The sequence below is a fragment of the Mus musculus genome, chromosome 5 (genome assembly GCF_000001635.26).
Source record: "Mus musculus strain C57BL/6J chromosome 5, GRCm38.p6 C57BL/6J".
Classification (NCBI taxonomy): Eukaryota; Metazoa; Chordata; class Mammalia; order Rodentia; family Muridae; genus Mus; species Mus musculus.
Genome location: NC_000071.6, coordinates 35,535,040 through 35,553,821, shown reverse-complemented (window position 1 = coordinate 35,553,821; position 18,782 = coordinate 35,535,040).

Here is an 18,782-nt window from a genome sequence, read left to right as displayed (position 1 = left end):
CAAATCATATAAGCACCAATGAGTGAGAATCGAGGCCCCTTGTTGCCAGCCACACCCATGTCTAGACTTGCCTCCCAAGCAGCATGGCCAACTGTCAGACACAAGCTTTGGGGGACACTGCACATTCACAGTCTCCTGACCTTATTCCCACGTGAGTGAATCCTGACCTCCCCAAAGCTCACATGCCAGAACTACAGTCAGCCTGGTTTAGAAATAGAGCCTTCACAAGTATGGGCTGTGTGGGGAGAGGGTACACATCTTAGTGAAGTGACAGTGTCCCTGGGGATGAATACAGACTGACACAGGAAGAAGTCACCAGACCTGGGGCAGAGGTGAGTGATGCCCACAGGCAGGTATCCTGAGAGCTCATTAGGAACTGGAGGAGCAGGGAGAGCACCCTAAAGCCTGAGACAGAGCCCCAGAAGTCACTGAAACAGACACTGGCCGGCTTTAAGCTGGCACAGATAGGTCTCATGGGGCAGGACACCATCTGCTGAGACTGAGTAGGAGACCAGAGGTCATTCTAGCATCAAGGACTATGGCCTCAGAGATATCCAATAAAAAGGCCCTGGATAGCCAACAGTGCACCTGGGTCTTAGGCTCAGACTCTTTGGACCTTAGAGGAAAGAGGGAAACCTGATCTTGCCATTCCAGGCTTAATTCTGAGCCACCTGGATGGCCCAAAAGATGGTCTCCTCAGCTACCCTCTACCTGATGACAACTTGGGAGACACAGATGGCAAGTTGTTTGCTTAAGGCCACACTGTAACCTACATCACCAGAGCTGGTGGGCCGATATGCTCTGACACTCAAGTGAATCACAACCTGCCTGAGGCTACAGGTACAGCGGGTTGTAAAGCTCTCTCAGCATCCCCAATACCACTGCAGACACTGGGTAAAGAGGTGGCTTCATCATCAGGGATGAAATGGGTTTCTCAGAACCTTCTGACTTCCCGTTAGCTAGTATCCTGGCTAGGACAGCTACAACCAAAGTACAAGCCAGACCATTGCCCCACCAGGCAGGAGCAAGATGTGTTCAGAGCACACACTGAGCCAACTTGAATTCTGGGCTCTGCCAAATCCCAGGGTCCTGGCCAGTCCCTTTTACTCCCTCAGCCAGAGCAGTTCTGCCAAAGTGCTGAGTGTGCGCTTCTGCCACGTGAGCAGGGAGGTGGGGGGCTGCAGGCCTGGCTCCTGGCCTCCAACAGAGAGGCTCCAATGGGCCCACGTCTGCAGACCTCAAGCCAGTTTTTGGATGAGTGGAGCAGTTGGAGCTCCAAATGGAGAAGCTGCTAGCCTGGTTGGATAGGGCCTGTTTACTGGCCCAGCCCACTGAGGCTCCCTGTAGAGGGCAGCTGGGAAGAACTGCAACATTTGCTGGCCTGGGATGGAGCTTCCACAGTATGGCCCATATGGCAACCAGTCAAGGAATCAGCCTGTGACCCAGCAGAACTATAGACCTGCGACACGCCAGCTTCTCCTTGCCTAGCCTGCAGGACCAGCAGTCACCCTGGTGATACTTGGTGAGCCTGTAAGGAGCCAGAGACAAGCTTGCACCTTCCATGAGTGAGGCTGGCTTCCACAGTGCACTATGGCCTTCCTACCTGAGCCCTTTCAAGTCCCTAACCAACCAGGCAGCCTCTCCATTGAGCAGGGAACAAAATAAAGGCCGTCTGCTTGGTTCTCAAGAAATCCAGGTCATGTGGCAGTGATTTGTTCTGCTTTGGGCCACTCCAGAGCAAACAAGACAAAGCCCAAGAAGGAGGGGTGTGAAGGGTGGAGTCTCCAGAGAGCCACCCAGAGCCTTCTACTGAGTAATGAAGCCATTTCCTCCCCTCCTTTCTATTCCCTCCCTTTCTCCTACATACAGAGTTGGATGGGTACTAGACCCAATCACAGTCCAAAGGCTGTTCTCTAGGAATAGGGCTGGGATCAGGTTTGCGTCCACAGAAAGGCTTAAGTGGTGACTGAGTTATGGCTTCATAACTCAGCATAACTAGGAGGAAGTGCAGCTCCTAGTTGGGGGAACTGCAGCCAAGACAGGACATGGAGCAGACCTGACTGGCAGGAACCTCTAAGAATCTGAGCTGGGGTTGCCAGCATAGTTTTTCCTTTCCCAGGGTTGGGGAGGTTGAGGCTGTGCCCCAGGCTGAAGCAAATCTCCAGCTGCAGGGAAGGGAGACAGGCTGGCTGCCTCTCTGGATTGTCTGAGGGGAGCTCACAGTTTTCCTTCAGTATTCCTAACTGTGCTGCATAGTTTTATGTCAAAACAAGCTAGAGCTACCTCAATTGAGAAAATGCCTCCACAAGATCTGGCAGTAAGGCATTTTCCTGATTGGGGAGCATCCAGCCCATTGTGAGTGATGCTCTCTGGGCTGGTGGTCCTGGATGCTATAAGCAGGCTGAGCAAGCCAGGGGAACAAGCTAATAAGCAGCACCCTCCATGACCTCTGCATCAGCTCCTGCTTCCAGATTTCTGCCCTGCTTGAATTCCTGCCTTGACTTCTCTCAGTGATAGACTGTCACCTGAAAATGTAAACTGAAATAAACCTTTTTCCTCCCCAGTTTGCCTGTGGTTTCATCACAATAGAAACTGTAAGACAAGTTGGTACTAGGAAATAGTGTAGTATTGCTGTGACAGCCCTGACTGTTGTTTTGGGGAAATAATGGAAAGCCTTTGGAACTTTGAGCTAGAAAAGCCATTGAGTGTTGCGTGCTCATGGGATGTTCTGTAGGCGCTTGGGAGACAATGTTGAAAGCAGTGCAGACAGTGGAGACCTGGCTTGTGAAGTGTTGCGCGCGCTCAACTAGCCAGGAAGAACGACGCTGCTACAGGATCCTTCTGCACACGTTTATTCAGTCCTGTTTCTTCTTTCTCCATATATCTCCCTTGTTTATATCTCCCTTGTTTTTATATCTCCCCCGAACCCTGGGCCTCTCACTCTTTTATACTCTCAGTTCCCATCCACGCACAGCAGGCCACACCACCTCACCAGGCACGCAGCTTCAGCTAATCAGGGCAGCAGGGGCAAATCTCCACCAAATTGGATTCACCTGTATCCTGGTACACCTGCGCAGCACTCAAGATGTTTGTGGCTTATATGAGGAAGTCAGGTGCAAGTCATATGACTTAGCTGCAGTCCCTGGCGCCTTTAGGACTGCCGCCACACCTGCTCCTAACATCTCCCCCTTTTTTCTTTTCTGGCAGAGAGAATGTCTGTAGATAGCCCCCCGCAGCCATGCCCCTTACCCGTCCTTGGGAGACAAACAGCATTGGTTTGATCCCTGTCTTAGGTTGGTGACATGCCCAGGGAGTCTTATCACTGACTACCTCTCAATCATGCCAAGCCACTCCTGGGGAGATTGTGTTTTGCTTACGGCAGGTGCATCAAAAGGCCAGGATGTTGATTAATCTATGGCCAGATCTTAATTGCTGCAAGCAAGCCTCATGGGTGAAGGTAGAGGTCTGATCCCCAGTGTGCAAGCATAGGGGCCCTACACAAAACCATCCCTTAGGCTCATCACCCAGAGAGGTCTTGGCCAGCTCCCGTGTCGTTTTTCCTGGGGGAAGGGAACTAGGACACTGAACCTTCATGCAATCAGACGTGCCTTCCACAGGATGCCAACAGCAAGCTATCCTCTGTGCAGTGCTTAGCCTCGCACCCCACGGCATAACGCAGCATAATTTCTTTTAGAGCGGCAAACCGAATCTGAGGAGATTGTCCCGCCTCCACTGCAGCAAAAGCCTATGCTACCATGGCGAAAGTGCGGGCCGCACACTCTGCACCTAACACATGTGCCAAACACAAAAAACACACTATAACAAGCATACATCCCAGGGCTCTCATCCCCGCTCATCTTCCCTGAAGCAAGGAATAGATGGCCAGCGGGGCTATCTCTTTAGGGGGAATTCAGGGATCAAAAAGCGTGGAAAAATTTGAATGTCATGTTGAGCTGGTATCGGCTTCTGGAATACCGAAAGGATCTCTCATCTCGGCTCCATCCTTTGTGCTTGTGGGATCATCCACCACATCCACAGGGGCAACTGGATCAGGAGCCTCATTCTTGCAGCGTCTCACCAATCTCTCCGGCACCCAAAGAGGTTCCATCTGGTCCTGTGGAAACACACAAACAGACCCTCTCTCCCACATCAACACCTGATCTACTCGATCCTCTCCAAATCTCCGGACAGAAGGTCCACCTACAGGTGGATGCTGAGGAGGCATAGGGAGGCGGCGCAAAAGCTAATTCGCCTTCCTCCTCCACCTCGGCTCTTTTATTTCGTCCTTTCTGTCCACCTGATAACACTGTGTCTCCTTTCTTTTTCCTTTTTCTTTTTAAGCCCTTCTCCTCTTCCGACATACTTTCTTGTTGCTCTGTAAGGATTTTCTGACCTGTCTTGACTGCCTCTACACACAGTTTCAAACAGTAACAGAGTCCATATATCAGAACAAACAAGACCAAAACTATCAGACCTACCCACAAAGGGTCAATGGGAGAAAAAAGCATAACTACACAGCGAGGATCTATTGATCACTACACTGAGGTTATCATAGTCCCTTAACTTGTCCCCAAACTGGGAACCTTTCGTTACCTTGTGCCTGCTTCCTGGCAACTTTATGCTTGCCTCTATTTTATCCAGGTCCTTCCTAAACTCCTGGGTTACTTTGTGCCTACTTCCTGGCAACTTTATGCTCACCTCTATTTTATCCCAGGTCCTTCCCAAACTCCTGGGGTCGCAAGTTTCACTCACCGTGAACTTACCCTGCCGGCAACCACTGACTGCTGAAAGTTCTGAACTCGGTGGGGGAGTCGGTTCCCCATACGGGCCACCAATTGTCGCGCCTGCTCTCGACCAGCAAGAACGATGCGACCACCAGTCCTTCTAACAACAGTTTATTCAGTCTTCATCTTTCTTCTTTCTCTTCATCAGTACCGTTCCCCAGCTGAAGAGTTCTGAATCCACGCCAGATCCTTCTCAACAGTCTGTTTTACGGGAACACTTTATTAACCGCTCCTTCCCAGTGATGCAGTTCTGAATCCTCCCTGTAGCAGGGGGTCTTCGCTCATGCGTGAAGATGTTTCTTGTCCCGGGTTTTCTTGTATTTTCTCGTCCCGGGTTTCGGCACCACTTGTTGCGCGCGCTCAACTAGCCAGGAAGAACGACGCTGCTACAGGATCCTTCTGCACACGTTTATTCAGTCCTGTTTCTTCTTTCTCCATATATCTCCCTTGTTTATATCTCCCTTGTTTTTATATCTCCCCCGAACCCTGGGCCTCTCACTCTTTTATACTCTCAGTTCCCATCCACGCACAGCAGGCCACACCACCTCACCAGGCACGCAGCTTCAGCTAATCAGGGCAGCAGGGGCAAATCTCCACCAAATTGGATTCACCTGTATCCTGGTACACCTGCGCAGCACTCAAGATGTTTGTGGCTTATATGAGGAAGTCAGGTGCAAGTCATATGACTTAGCTGCAGTCCCTGGCGCCTTTAGGACTGCCGCCACACCTGCTCCTAACAGTGAAGTTTCATAGGGAAATAAAGACTCCTCCAGGCTATTTGTGTGAAGACTGTGGTGTTTCCTAAGCTGGAGCTGAAGAATCAGTGGTGTTCAACAAGAGACTGGCACCACTGAAATGAAACCTTTGTGTTACTGGGACAATTGACAGTGGTTATTTGGAGCTGAGAAATTAGCAGTGATTAAGACAAGACTAGGATCGTTGAGATGAAATCTTCTGAAAAGTCTCTTTAGAGTCAATACACAGAACCTGTAATCTAGAGGCAGCCACTGTTACACCTCCCACTAGCTGCCGAACTTGATAGTGTAAGAGTCACCCAAATGATATTAGTTTCGAAGGCATGCAGGAGTCATGGAGAGCAGCTGGGGCTTGGCACTGTGTGGCTGGGTTGGAGTCCCTGAGAGAGTCCAGGAGAGCCAGTTGATAGCAGAATACCCCAGCAGTTTTGGAGATGCCAGTACCATGGGATGACCACCAAGAACAGCAGCCACAGAGAACTGGAACCCACCAGAGCCCAGAAGACAAACTGTTGCAAAGGGCAGAGCCAGAGAAGTGACCTTTCAAGTCCTTTGGGGGATCCAGATCTTGAGTGAATCCCAGACATTGGGCATTGAGTTATTTATACTACTGGAGTTTGGCTTTGATTTGATTTGGTTGTGACGTGTCCTGGTTCTTCCCTCTTGAAATAAGAAAGTATTTAATTAATTTTAAAGGAACTCATAGATGAGAGGCTTTAAATTTTTAAAGACTTTGGATTCTAAAGAGACTTTTTAAAATTTGTTATTTATTCACTTTATATCCTGATTGCTGCCCCTTCCCAGGTTCCTCCTCCCACAATCTCTCCCCCACACCCCTTTCCTTTCTCCTCTGATAGGGTGAAGGCTCCCCCCTGGGTATATCCCCCTCCTGGCACATCAAGCCTCTGTAGGGCTAGGTGCATCCTCTCCCACTGAGGCTAGACAAAGTGGCCCAGCTAGAAGAATATATCCCACAGACAGGCAGCAACTTTTGGAATAGCCCTCACTGCAGTTGTTTGGGACCCACATGAAGACCAAGCTGCACATCTGCTACCTATGTGTGGGGTACCTAGGTTCAGCCGGTGTATGCCCTTTGGTTAGTGGTTCAGTCTCTGAAAGCCCCAAGGGTCCAAGGTAGTTGACTCTGTTGGTCTTCCTGTGGAGTTCCTATTCCCTTCGGAGCCCATAGTCCTTCCCCAACTCTTCCATAAGAGTCCCCAAGCTCCATCCACTGTTTGGCTGTAGGGTCTCTGCATCTGTCTGAATCAGCTGCTGGGTGGAGCCTCTCAGAGAACAGCCATGCTATCTACAGAGACTGAACTTTTAAGTATTTGAATTTGTAAAGTCTGTAGGACTTTTAAATTTTGGAATATTTATTTTGTAATATTGATATTAATATGTGATTTGGGGAAGAACAAGAAAGGGAAGGTTATGGCTTAACAATGATGTATTTGTGTGACAAGTAGACAAGGGGTCAGTTGTGCTGGCTAGCTTTATGTCAGCTTGTCACAAACTAGAGTTTTCTGAAAAGAGGAACATCGATTGAGAAAATGCCTCCATGAGATCTGGCTTTAAGGCATTTACCTAATTTGTAATTGATGGGGAAGGGCCCAGCCCACTGTAAGTAGTGCCAGCCCTGGCTGGTGGTCCTATATTCTGTAAGAAAGCAAGTTGAGCCAGCCATGGAAAACCAGACAATTCGTGAGAACGCGTGTAAGAAAATAGCACCCTTCATGGCTTCTGCTTCATTTCCTGCTTCCAGGTTCCTGCCCTATTTGATTTCCTATCCTAATTTCTTTCCATGATGAACACTGATATGGAAGTATAAGCCAAATAAACACTTCCTCCCCAGTTCTTTTGGTCTTGGTGTTTCATCACAGGAATAGTAACCCTAAAACATTACTTCAGTTGTCAAGGCAACCAGTGCCACAAAGCACTGCTAGACTAAAGACAAAGGTCATGCTAAGACTAGATAGTAGTGACCTCTGTGCACTGTGATACTGTGCACATATGCACCCTTCCCCCTTTGACACACACATCATTCACCATAATAATAATCTTAATTAAAAATTAATGCAATTTACTACATTAATACATTAAAGGGGAGAATCCACAAAAGCTTAATAATTATGAAAAAACTGACAAAACCAGAAAAACCAAGGAGGAAGAGGAGAGAAAAAAGAAGGGAGGAGGAGGAGGAGGAGGAGGAGGGAAGGAGAAGAAGACAAAGACGACGATGAAGAAGAAAAAAAAGAATTATTCAGATTAATATTGATAGGCATTTTCTCTCTCTTAGTGACACAGATATAGGCTAGATTAGATCAGATTAAAGGTAGATAAAGGCAGGTTTATTTGGAAGCAGCTCTCAGGTGGGTTGGCCGATCTCAGAGTTAGAGATCAGTGAAGTCACATATCTGGGCTAAAGCAAGGGGGTTTTATAGAGTTTAGACGAGGAGTTTTATAGAGTTTAGATGACATGCCAGCTAGGAGCTGGGATGGTGCCCATACATGGTCAAAAGTTGAGCGCCTGGGTGGCACTTTTAGGGGGGTTGTCAGAAATGGGGAGACATGGAGTGATGACATGTTAGCCCAGAGTTCTCTCCGTGTGGCAGGGGAGTTTTCTCTATGTGGTGGGGGTTGGAGGAAGGAGGGGAGATGGGGTTTCCAAGCTTGTACAGGGCATGAGCAGGGTTTCCACCTAATGATTCTAAAGGAGGCAAACTGCCTTTATGGACATGCAGTGTGGTCATCCATGCTGAAGATTTGGTAGAATCTTTTTTTAAAAAAAATATTTGGCCAGATTGTAGGATATGTAGGATAGAGACTTCTATATGCTATCCTGGGAAACTTGAAATTTTAAATGGCCATTTAGATTCACATTGAAACTGCAGCATCTAGGAATGAACTTGACAGTAGTTAATGGGCACTGGTTTACTGGGAACCATAAGACCAAACACTTTTTGTTTTTTGTTTTTGTTTTTGTTTTCAAGACAGGGTTTCTTTGTATAGCCCTGGCTGTCCTGGAACTCACTTTGTAGACCAGGCTGGCCTCGAACTCAGAAATCCACCTGCCTCTGCCTCCCAAGTGCTGAGATTAAAGGTGTGCGCCACCACGCCCGGCCTAAGACCAAACACTTTTAACCTCTATGCCGTGTCAACTCTCAGACTGACTTCTTTCCCTTCCTTCATGGTACCTGCTGCACCTGGAGACCAGTGTGGCCACTTAATCCCAGGGCCAAGTTCAAGGCTATTCCCTGTGGGCAGCTATGGCAACCAGAACTGCCTGTGACCTAGCTTAGCAGACAGCATTAGGAATTCATTAGTGCTGCATCTGAGTTGCTTCTAAAACCTGACTTAAAAACAAGAAATAAGTTGTCCCTGCTTATCCATGTGTGTGTGTGTGTGTGTGTGTGTGTGGTAGGGGCAAGACACTACTGGGTGCCTGAAGCCACAAACAGTCTCAATCCTGTACATGAACATGGACACAGGATATGGAAACAATGATAAGTGACTGACTAGCAGAGCGGTCATCTGCCCAGCCTGGATACTCTGGACAAAGCCACGGTCCAGGAGGAGCAGAGGAGAAAGGTCTGACTATCGTTTTGGAGCAGATTGACTGTGAGCTGCCAAGGATGATAGGATGAGTGGGGTTTCCTCTTGTTCTTGTCTGCCTGTCTTCTAGGTCTCAATGTTATCAAGACAAAAAGTACGGTTAATTCCGACTCTCAAAGCGCAGTCCACACAACCTTGCCGTGGAGTGGGCACTGGTCACCTTACAGATGAGGAAGGCAAGGCACAGATGATGCAAACAAAGCAAATAAATAATGGGCAGGTTGCAGCGACACTAGAGTCCTCACTGAGGCTCTCCCTGTGGTCGAGGAGCTGTGTGACAGAGCGACAGGACCAGTGGGCTGTTCCTGAGTGTGCTATGCCCAGGGGAACCCAGACCCCTCAGAAAGAAAGTTGCTAGCCTGTCCCCTCAATGTCTCTCAGCAATGAGGGTGACCAGGACTCAGGCCAGCACCCACAGTGAAAGGCAGGATGGGGTCCCTAAGCTGTTTCTGTGCCAGGACTGGGCTAGAAAGGACCCAACAGAGCCTCAGAAAGCCGATGGGTACAGTATCAAAGTTCCTAACATCATAGCTTGGGGTCCCATGCTGAGCCTGCCCAGTGGTGATCGATGGGTGGGGCCAGGGACACCAGAACAGCCTTGCAGGGAGGTCACTGCAGCCTGTGATGAGTGCCCCTGCTTCTAGGCCCAGGGTTGTTATGGTTAGTTAAGAGTCTGGGAAGGTGGAGCATTCCCTTCTTGCTCACCACTGTGAGCCAGGAAGTTCTGGAAGGGACAGAGGTAGCAGAAGTCTGGTGTCCCTGGCAACCCTAGGCTACTCCTGAAGAAAACATCCTCACCCCATCTTGTGCCTACTCCGGTTAACAGACACTTGACTGTCCATGGCAGGTCCAAGCCAGATCCAGCACCCACTCCTGGAGAGTGCCCAGGATGATGGGGGACGTTGACAAGGCCATTGTGATTGCTTGTAAGACCTTCCCACAGGCCTAGAACCATGTGCAGATGGCTACTTAACTTTGTGCAATGAACTTTGACCTATGTGTTGTTGCCCTGTGGTGCTCTTATGGATAAGGAAGGGAAGCAGAGAAGTTTCTGGTGAGCTGACGTTCTCAGAAGAAAGTCTCACACTGAACCTTCTATGACATTGAGTGACTCATTAGAACTGTGGTTGCCAAAAGCTGGAATGACACCAGTCCAGGGCCATATCTTGGATTATCACAAATCTACTTAAGAGACATCCATTGCCCACCTCTGTGTGATCTAACATCACTGTCACTCTCAGGCAATTTTGGAATGACAAGCAGCCCCGTTGCTTCCACCAACTCAAAGACCGAGGCATCTGAGGCCTGCACCAAGTTTTCCCACACTGCTGTAACCTGGTGCTCCCAGCAACATATGTGGAGCATCTTCATTTTTTTGTTGTTTCTATAAAAAATTTCATGAAACTATTACCACACTGGCATACACTATTTTAGGGCAACCTGAATTCATGTCTGGGCCACAGTCGTTCGCATTTGAATAGATCACCCCCTTATCACCTTTGAGATAGGAACTCTGCTTTTTGCCCAGGGTCTCATACAGTTATGAGAGAAGTAACATTCAAGTTCTGCTGACTGTCCCCGCTCTGTCTGTGGTTTTGTGTCTGGTGTGGACAGAGTGGGAGACCAGAAGAGGGCAGACATGAGCCTCCCTAGGAGCTGAGAGCAGGCAGCAAGGTGTTGAGGGATGAATAGAAGTTAGGGAGAGGAGGAGAGAAGGACATTACAGGTTTCTAATGAAAAGACTAAGGTAACACTTGTACTGGCTCCATTTTGGGTTTACTTGGACCGTTGTCTTTACCCCGCCCACAACCATCACATATCCCTTGACAACACACTGGAGATGTCCATGGCCTTGACCATGTCCAGGTGTATTAGCCAAAAATAATCAGCAAGTTATTATGCTACTATGCTCTTCCAGAAATGGACATTTCAAAGTTACTCTAACCCTCATCTAGTGCTGATATATCTGTGATTTTTGCCTTTGAAAACACTGTACCTCTGAACTTAGGCACCAAGAGACTTTACAGAGTTTCAAGCCACTCTTGGACTGACTATCAAGAAATAAGACTTAAAATTCATAATTGTCTGCCAGGCAGTGGTGGTGCATGCCTCTAATCCCAGCATTTGGGAGGCAGACACAGGCGGATTTCTGAGTTTGAGGCCAGTCTGTCTACAGAGTGAGTTCCAGGACAGCCAGGGCTATACAGAGAAACTCTGTCTGAAAAAAATTTTTTTCTTAATTGTCTTTTTTTTTTAAGATTTATTTATTCATTAATTATATATAAGTACACTGTAGCTGTCTTCAGACACTCCAGAAGAGGGAGTCAGATCTCGTTATGGATGGTTGTGAGCCACCATGTGGTTGCTGGGATTTGAACTCGGGACCTTTGGAAGAGCATTCGGGTGCTCTTACCCACTGAGCCATCTCACCAGCCCTCTTAATTGTCTTAATCAGTGTGGTTGCCAATAACTATCCTGTGTGTCTTATTACACTAGTTGTATAGTCACCTTGGCTTCCTCTCCCATCCAGTCTGCCTACTAGTGCATGGTCTGGAATAATTTCTGTCCTATAGATGATGCACATGGGACAGTCACTTTTTACATCAGGCCCAGAAAAATAAACTCTGGGTGGATCAAAACCCTAACTGCAAGAACAAAAACCAAATGTTTAGAAAGGCGCACTGGGGACTGAAGAGAGCCCGGCCATTAGGAGCACTTGCTGCTCTTGAAGAAGACCCAGGTTCTGTACCCAGCACCCACATGGTGCTCACAACCAATTCTACCTCCAGTTTCAGGGTATCTGAACCCTCTTCTGGCCTTCTTGGGCACCACACACACATGGTACACATATATACATGCAGACAAACACTCATACACATAAAATAAAAATAAATCTAGAAAAATCTATTGGAGAAAGTTCTCCTAATACTGGCTCAGAACACAATTTCCCATCCAGTACCTTAATGGCATCTTCCAGCTTTTTCCTATTGTGGTGAGTCCTCCAAGCCAAATATGGGGGCACATCTGGATTGCATAATGCCTGTCACACACACACAGCTTGGATTCAAGCACAGAGCCACATTACCCTTATAGAGAACCAGAGAATGTGCAGCTCCCATCCCCCACCACGCTCCTCAGCAATCTCCTTGCTGGAGAACTGTGCCCTTGGGGAGCAGAGGGTGGAGGGAGGATGACTCTGGCACCCCACAGTACAGGGTCCTGTCAGTGTGACTCCAGTTCACAGACAGTTCACAGATGGGTCTGTTTGTGTAATGTCCGTTACAGGATCACAACAAAGGTAGAATGAATGGGAACACAAGTCTCTCGTTGTTGCACATTAGTTACTGGAAATCTTGTTGCAACTCCCGCACACATCTGTTTGTGTGGAGAACCCCAAACAAATGGGCATGCCTGTGTTGTAAAGAAACTTAGTTGCAAAATCACATCTGGCCTTAGCTTGACAGCCCCTGTTTACTTCAGCAGAGCCCTGTGCTAAGAAACAGTTGCAGGCTCACTTGCTTTACTAAGAGAAAACTTGCCAGCCCTATAGAGAGTGCCAGGGCTGGGTGTGGAGATGGGATATGGGCATGAGGGGTGAGGAAGGCATTGGCCCAGGCCAGCTTGCTGGAATGGAGATTCCAAGGAGGGATATACCTAGGTGGCAGGCTTTAGGGTTCTTCCTCATGGAGGCTTTCACCATTTCCAGGGTCCCTGGAACTGAGGGAGAGAGACCACCTCAGGGGTCCAGCTCAGAGGCCCTCTTGTGCAGAGAGAACTCAGGGCAGCGGGAGAGATGCATTTCAAAGGAGGTTTAAGAATGTGCTGGGTAGGAAGTTATTTTTTATGAAGTTCAAGGGTGCCTGATGGAATCCAAAACATTCCAGAGGGAGGAATGTGGATTTGGCCTTCTGAGCAGCTGGAAGCCTCTGAGATGGGTAGTCTGAGCTCAATTCCTTCAGGGTTTAGGATGAAAGGCAATGGGGCGGTCTGCAGCTTCCAGACACTGCAAATCAGGCAGGCAGGTCAGGGATGCGGAGCACCACATGGAGAACATCACTAAGGGCAGCTGCAGCCCTTGGCGCCTCCTGGCCCTGAACCTCTTCCACCTTCCACGAACTGAACCGTGTGCTGGGCTTAGGTATTCCACTAGTCTCTTAGGCGGTTGGGGACAGGCATTCGGGTACAAGTCCATTCATTTTTGTCCTTAGAACCAGCAAGGTCTTGGGGACGCTCTCTGCTTCATGAATATTCCTGAACTCCAGACTCTGTTCCTCTCAGATGTTTTCTTGTTTCTATACCACAAAAGCAGAGAAACTGCTGCTGATGTTACTGTGGCCATTTGAGTGTGTTTCCCCTATGCCACAGGCCATTTTATAGCCTTGCCAAAAGCATTTTATTTTATTTAAACATACGTTTATCTATCTATCTATCTATCTATCTATCTATCTATCTATCTATCTATCTATCTATCTATCTGCATGAGTCCCACTACAGACGGGTACATAAATGCCACAGTATGTGTGTGCAAGCCAGGGACAGCTTGCAGGATTTAGTTCTCTCCTACTATTGTGAGAGTCCCAGGGATCGAACTCATGTTGTCAAGCTTGGCAGCAAACACGTTTACCCACTGACCCATCTTACTAGCCCACCAATGGTGTCATAAGTGGCCATGAGTCATTCTCTCCTGGCTGGTAACGAGAAATGGGGTGAATGGCGCAGACAGAAAGACATGGGAAATTGGGGTGGGGCAGGAGAAAGAAGGGTTAGGGTTAGGGTTAAGTCTGTCAATGGCTGAGCGTCAAGACAAGCAGCAGCAGCAGCAGCAGCAGCAGCAGCAGCAGCAGCAACTGCTGTGAGGGCTGCCAACACAGTCTATTTTCTAAGAAAGCAAAACAGCGATGGGTGGGGCTTACAGCCTGAGCTGCAGGGCTTTTCTCTGTCCCAGCTGGCCTTGTCTAGGAATTGCACCAGTGACCCCATTTACAGAAAAAGATTAGTCTGAAAACCCTTGTGGGCTCTGGTGATGCATGGTATCATTTTATCAGATTGCAGTTCCCTTTAAGACACCCCCAGAGTCACTTGTCAAGAAGAAGGAAAAACGAAAAGAAAGACATTTCTTAGCATCTCTTTGAGATGTAACTTGAGAGTCTCCAAAATAGTATACCTAGCTGACGCTGAGCCACATAAGCAGGAGTGGCCTGAGAGGCCAGCTCTCAAGCTCGCGTTTATCAAACCTTCTAGTAACACTGGTTCCAAAAACCTAGGTTTAAAATGTCTATTCTTAGTGATATATTTATTTTTATTTTATGTACATTGGTGCTTTGCCTGCATGTATGTCTATGTGAGGGCGTCAGAACCCTGGAACAGATACTAGTGAATTGCCCTGTGGGTGCTGGGAATTGAACCCAGGTCCTTTGGAAGAGCAGCTGGTGCTCTTAAGTGCTGAGTCATCCCTCCAGCCCCTTCTTCTTCTTCTTCTTTTTTTTTTGTAATATATATTTGTTCATCCATCCATCCATTGTGTGTGTGTGTGTTTCCCATAACATGCATGTGGAGGTCAGAGAACAACTTGAGGAAGTTGGTTCTTCTACCTTACAGATAGGACTATGTGGGGTGTTGTAGCATCTTCCTGTCACCCCAACACTGGGGAAGCAGTCAGGTAGACCTCTGAGGCTCAGTTATCCCAGTCCACTTGGAAAATTCCAGATCAATGAACCCTGTCTCAAAAGAAAAAAGTCGATGAATCCTGAGGAACGGGTCCTGAGATTATCTCTGGTCTCCACTAGCAACACACACACACACACACACACACACACACACACACACACACACGCATCTATACACACAGGCATAAAGCACTCATTCACGTCACATGTACCAAGCAAACAAGCCAGTGGGTGTGGGGGAGGGGTAGGACCTCCCGAGGGCCACATGAGAAAATGCATGTGAAATCAGAAATGGAAGACCCAGTTTTCCCATCTGTAAGTTGAGAGACGGGCTTCTCTATGACAGGACTGGGCACTGTTTAACTCTGGGCTGCAGGGCAGAGGTGTGGAGTTTGGTAGCGGATTGAACCGCTATCTGGAGTTGAGGCCAGGCTGCCTATGTGGCATGCCCATGTGCCAAGCATGACTGAGTCTCCAGAATAGCTGCTTCTTGTGCTGACTGCTGCCTTCCCTCCCCTGGGACAGCATCCAGCTTCTGGGGTGGGAGGGAGTTCCAGGCTGGCCCTGCAGCTATTATGGCCATGGACTGCAGATGGTAGGAAGTGAAGGTCAGGTAAAGTCCTCTTGGCAGTTGTTTGGCCTCCCCTGGTTTCCTAGGACCTGACTCTGGGGCATTGGAAGGCTTGGACAGACTCAGTACTGGCAACAGCTGGCACCTTGGCAGGATGGAACCTCACGGGCAGCTGTGCAGCAGCTGGGTACCAGAGGCCTGGAACCAGCCAAGGGACACTCTAGAGTCCTGGACACAGTCCTGGAAGTCATGGCCATGTGGCAGCAAACCCAGATAGATACCAAAGCCAATGTGTTAAGTGCTTTGGGTGGCACCTGACCGGGATTCAGAGTGGTGCTTGTGAGATATAGATTATAATAGAGAGAATTCCTAGACGGTCTCTAATTTCTGTTCCCTACTATGTATCTGGGATTACCAACTCCCTTGGACTGTGGATGGTGTGATGCCAGCAAGGACATGTCTGGTACTACACTGACTTCAAGAAAGATGCGGGCCCATTCTGAGTGGGCCCGGCCTAATCAGTCAAGTCACCAAAGAACCCAGGTTCCTACCCCAAAAGAGGTGTACCACAGGTGTGTTCTCTGTGCCCAGCACTGAGGAGGGAGGGGCCCATGGCCAGGATCTGGAAAGGCTTTTGTTGCTGAGGGCAAGTTCTGGGCAAAAAAACCCTGAGAAACCCAACCCTGTGCATAGCCCTGGGAGCCTGGAAGAGAACCAGACCACAGCTGGCCCTCCCTCATCTGGAGCCCTGAGCATGGAGCTGGCTGAGTCCCACCCAGACTTTGACCTGAGGGGATGGAACTGACCCAGTGGTCACTGGCTGAGGCTGGTCGTGAACACTGCAGTGCAGTCCAGGCTCTGACTACTGCTGAGCTGAAGAGCAGGGATGAGAATTCTCTGTACAAGGGCAGCATCTGACATGTTTCTGGAATGCTGGACAAAACCTAGGTAGGATGGTTCAGAGAGAAGGGCACTGAGAGTCACCCTGGCCATACAGCTCTGCCTGGAGCTAGTCACCTTTACCTTCTGCAGGTCCAGGTCCTGCACCTGGGTACTGGGGAGTGGCTCACTGTAGCTCTCAAGCAATGGGCAGAGCCAGGTCTGGTCTGGAGGTCAGACTGCCTTGGTGAAGGTCAGGAGGAGAGATGCTAATGGCCACCCCAGACGGATGGGCCAGGGTCAGTCAAGCCAAAGCCCTTAGTCCTTGCTAGCTGCAGATGCAGGGATCCAGAAAGGGGCCACCAGCCCATGGGTTCCGAGGCAGCTATGTACCTAGGCACACCATTATGCCCAGGAAGATGGGAAGGACATGTGACTGACAGCCAGATGGATATCACACTTGTCCTATAAAATGTCAGTAACACTGGGTCACTGGCTGCACACAGTGTTTGCTGAGATGGTGGCTTGCTATATCCCCTTGGGCAGGTGCTCATCACTCTGGGACACTGGCAGGCTTGTAGGTTCTATATGTCTATGCACGGGTGTGATTAAGGTCTAGGAATAACTAGCTTCAAGTTAAGGAGGTCACTCTGGACTCCCCATCTGGGGAGAGGCCTTTGGAGAGGCCTCAAGGGTGGATGAGATAGTCTGAGGTTAGCTTTTGTAGCCACTCAGGTCACAGCCTTCGTCTAAACTAGCTCCTGGGTGCTTCCCAGATTCAACTGCTGCTCCAGATTAACTCTGAGTACATCTGCGGAGCCGCCTATGACCCAGGGATCAGATGATAATAACATCTATCTCCTAGGCATGGGTGGGGCCTGGGCAGGAGGAGTCCCCACCTGCCTGGCTTCTGGGATGATGGGTAATGTGACATGTAGCAAGACAGCAGCAGAAGGGGGTGCTGGTTGAGGTAACCACTATTAGAACAAGTGTGGACAAATCAGAAGCAGGGACCCCTGTGGTGGCTTGAATGAGAAATGTCCTCCACACCTTCCATAAATGCATACACTTTAACCAGTAGGTGGCGCTGTTTGGAGAGGTTCTGAAATCCTTAGGTGATGGAGCCTTGCAGGAGGAAGTGTGTTGTTGAGGATGGACTTTGAGACTTTATAGTCTCATTTCACTTCCAGCGCTCTCTTCTGATTCCTGTGTCAGAAGCAGGGGATGCCATTACTTGGTGTGCCTGAAGACTTTCTGCTGAAGGGGCTTGGCCCGTGTTGGCCTGCCTCTTCTGGCCCAGGTGACAAGCAGGATTCTTCAGGGCATGGGGCATACATAGTTCCTGTGTGCAGCTTGGCTGGGTGTCCCTGAGCTCACTGGCTTTCCTTCCTGCTGTCAGTCCTGATACACATGTTCCCTGAATGCAGACTTACACGGATGAGGGAGCAGAGGGGCTGTGTTTTATGTTGTACTTCCAGGGCTGTGCCCAGGTGGAAGGAGGCAGGAGGGGGGTGCCCACTCCATTTCTGCCCCCTCCATGAACTCATTCCATGGATCAGACAGGGACATGGGGTCGGACTGTGCCACCATCCGACTCACCCATTCCCCTCTCTGCTCACGTTCTGCCCCATAATCCTAAGCCACCATCAAGGTAGCCATCTTGGCAGGATCCGAGGAAGGACACATGGTGACCTTCCTTGCCAGCCTGGCTTCTGCAGGAGAGAGATGGTTGCTCCATCCTTGAAGAGCCCTTTAAGACATGCGACCAGGTCGACCAGGTCACAATTGGCTCTGGAATCTACAGCATGTGTTTCCATAGGGCCTCACTCCCCGGCTTCAGTGCTTCCTCCCTTTTTGGCAGGCAGCAGGGGGTGACGGCAGACCTCACCCGCTGATATCCATAGATATTCCCACTGCAAGGACCGAACAAGCAGTTATTCAGTCAGGACCATGACATCCACATTTTCTCAGTGGGTCCTCAGACTAACATGGTCTATGAGGACTTTCTGGCTTATTTGTGTGAACACCCTCTACCTTCCTCCTGACCCTCTGAAATACCTGCTGATCTCAGGACATCAGGCAGCCCCAGTCCTGGAAGCAGTAGCTTATTGAATAAGGGAAGATTCTCCTCTGTGTGTGTGTGTGTGTGTGTGTGTGTGTGTGTGTGTGTGTGTGTGTGTATGTGTGTGTATACATGCCCTTGAATGAATGTCTCTGTGTGTGTGTGTCTGTGTGTGTGTCTCTCTCTCTGTGTCTGTGTGTGGGTGCACATGCATACATGCCCTTGCATGTCTGTCTGTCTGTCTGTCTGTCTGTCTGTGTGACCTCATTGCCCAAGGATGACAATGTAGAGACAGGTCCTGAAGCTCATCATCTCATTTAATCCTCTTATCAATCTTTTTTTTCTTTCTTTTTTTTTTTTTTTGGTTTTTCGAGACAGCTTTATAGCTCTGGCTGTCCTGTAACTCACTTTGTAGACCAGGCTGGCCTTGAACTCAGAAATCTGCCTGCCTCT